Consider the following 3,501-nt stretch of genomic DNA (forward strand, 5'->3'; position numbering starts at 1 on the left):
CTAAACACAAGCGATGCTTACCAAAATATGGTGCAAAACATCAAAAAAACTTAAACGACAAGCGAAATAAAATGCAGAAGAAACTACACAATTCATCTAGATTTAATATCTAAGCGGCGTGCTTTTTAAATGAAAGTAAAAAACATTGTTTTAGCACAAAAACAATATAAACTATGTTTACTCTTTAACAATATTAAACCAACCATAAACTGGTAAAATAGTAATTATTCATGCAAAATTCCCACCGATTTCTGTTCTGACGAATGACGTTGCATCTTCCCCAACATGTACGCAGATGCTTCCAGGATTGATTTATTGGCGATACTTCTTTATACAATAACAAACATAAAGTTATACATTATGAATAGCGAAAATCTGAAATATAGACGTTTACTTTATATAGCAACGCATAAACACAGTAAAACAAACAAATAAAAGTCGCATTTACTGCCTTTAAGGTTTGTCTGCATAAAAACATGAATGTCAACATTTATCAGCTGAACGTTTGTTTTCGTCATGTGACTTTGTTAACAATAGAAATATGACGCGTTGTGTGTGACGTCATAATATCACTCTATGCTTGGTGGTACAAATAAAAGAGAGCAACACGGCCTTCTAGCGATATCTTTAACATTGCAATAGAAATGTCGAGCAGTCCATAAGCCATTGTTACGTTAAAGGCAAGTTAAACGCCAATTTGTGTCCAAAAGTACTCAGTAGGTACAAGATAAATGCATGTTTGTCGGTAATTTTAGGAAAAGTTTGGATTCCAAACAAATTTGAAGGTTGGAAAGTCTTGTTGCAACTCGACGCCTAAAGTGACGTCATATAACCCAACCAGCAATCCTGTTTATTCAGTCGGTGCTATAAATGGTGACCCCGACGTTCGATTTAAACATGCAAAACCTTCCGACCCGACGCGTCAGCGATCTGCAATACCAACAGTCAAAGATACGTCGGAAACCAGGTGTGCGTAACTAGTGTCTAACACTCTAACGTAAACTCTCGCAAGGCGACCTGGGCCACAGGCGCCGACTTATTCTGCCAGCGTTACCGGGCTCACCGCAATAAGTGGTCCCATGTCCGTTTCAGTATCGCACGAGCGACTTCAATGCGCACACCTGTGTTTTATCCCATGACCGTCCACAACTTTAATCGCTCCGAGTTACGGAGCATAACACCGCTGACCCCACCCAACCTAAATTTTGTTTGTGTTCTTTCTTGTTTTTTTTAATTTGGCCCGTATTTGATATTTTATCTTTATCCTTTTACATATATTGTAGGCGTCGAGTTTCAACAATTTATTCGGTTACATGAGACACACATATAAATTTCTCATTGCCGAAAGGGAGGCACTGTTGCAACTCGACGCCTAAAGTGACGTCATATAACACAACCAGCAATCCTGTTTATTCAGTGGGGGCTATAGTCTAAAAATCATAGGTATAGTAGGGTGGGGGAAGATGGGACACTTTGTCAGACGAGACTTTTTTTTAATTTTATTTTTACGGACCCCCATTTAATGATAATCAGGAAAATAAGGTTACAGAATTATTCGACAGTATTATCACAACTTTATAAAACGCCCGTCAAAGCTGATTACTGTTTTTAAATATTAAAAACTTTGTAAAATAGAAACAGTATACTTTGAACAGGTAAAAAAATGCGAAATAGTAAGGTGCTATTTTTTAAAGCTCGCTAAATCACAATAAAGCCAATGAATTTTTTTAGTTTGCGTGTGCGAACGATTAAATTAGTTTCATAGTTTCATAAATCAACCTTGAATATTTCGTACAGTTTGATTTTGTCTCGTAAAACTAGTTTTAGTTTTGTAAAAAAACACTGAGATATAAGCATGAAGAAAATAGGCAGGGGTCAATATGACTTTAATTTGAGATAAAAACAACAAAACAATATTGGTTTAACGTTATATATTAGAAGTTTACATGGCAAAGAAACTAGCACAGCCTGTTAAACTCGGCAGGTTAACTACAAGTTGCAGAATACTGCTAATGTAAATATATTTCAATTTAGAGTCCCATCTTCCCCCACATTGTAGTTTTGTATGTTTTCATTGCCAAACTTTGAAAGATTTGGTTTTAATTTAGTAATTTATACCTCAGAGGATTTTCAAAGATACTGATATAATAAAAAGATAATATTTTGAAAATACATTCGAAATTTGGTCATTTCCACTTAGTGATAATTTATGAGAAGTGGCTTGTGCCAAAAACAGAGTAGTAATACCCAATTTGTAGCAAAAATAAAAAATTAAAAATGTTTAGACTTAATTTTCAAAGCATACACTATTATTTCGTGTTATTTACGTATATTTCTATTTATAAATACACTTAATAATCAAAATTAACAATGATTTTAAACTGTCCCATCTTATCCTGTGTGTTTTCGAATTTGTAAAATTTCACCTGTTGTGAGGATCGGTAAATAACTCCTCGTGTGTTTTATTATATTTTATTAAATTGGTAAATTTGTAAAATTTCACCTATTGTGAGGATCAGTAAATAACTCCTCGTGTGTTTTATTATATATATTTAAAAAAATTACACATCTTTTTATCTTGCGTAAGTCTTTATGTAAATTGGAAATTCATTTTCTTTCTTTAGGAACAACTAATATGAAATTTCCATGTATGTCAATCACGGACAAAACGGTAAACTTAAAATCAAAAAATTGTTTTGTAGTATATATGATGAATGAATGTAACTTACTTTATTCAAGGTACTATTTTTAAATGCTCGCTAAATCATAGTAAAGCCGATGAATGTTTTTAGTTTGCGTGTGCGAACGATTAAACTAGTTTCATAGTTTCATAAAACAACCTTGAATATTTCGTACAGTTTGATTTTGTCTCATAAAACTAGTTTTAGTTTTGTAAAAAAAAACTGAGATATAAGCATAAAGAAAACAGGCAGGAGTCAATATGACTTTAATTTGAGATAAAAACAACAAAAATATCGGTTTAACGTTATATATATGAAGTTTACCTGGCAAATAAACTAGCACAGCCTGTTAAACTAGGTAGGTTAACTACAAGTTGCAGAATACTGCTAATGTAAGTATATTTCAATTTGGAGTCCCATCTTCCCCCACATTGTAGTTTTGTATGTTTTCATTGCCAAACTTTGAAAGATTGCTTTTAATTTAGTAATTTATACCTCAGAGTAGGGGTTCTTAAACTTTTTGAATCACGCCACCCCTATTAAGATCTTAACAAACTTGCGCTTACCCACTTTTTTGTTAAATTATCACACTGGTGTTTAATTAATTTTTACCATGATCCACTACAGCTAAACCTGACATATTGACATGCTTTAAACCGCGCTCCCTTGGTTGGCTGTATCTGTATTATTGCGTAAAACACATTATCGCGATCAACGCAAAAGTGAAATCTAATAACCGTGCCGTTTACGTTTGCGTCATAGTTTAGCCTTATACTGTATTTGCCTTGTTTTTCTTAGCCAGGTAGACTGTTTGTTACGA

Source organism: Ciona intestinalis, chromosome 1 (genome assembly GCF_000224145.3).
Source record: "Ciona intestinalis chromosome 1, KH, whole genome shotgun sequence".
In the NCBI taxonomy this organism is placed as follows: domain Eukaryota; kingdom Metazoa; phylum Chordata; class Ascidiacea; order Phlebobranchia; family Cionidae; genus Ciona; species Ciona intestinalis.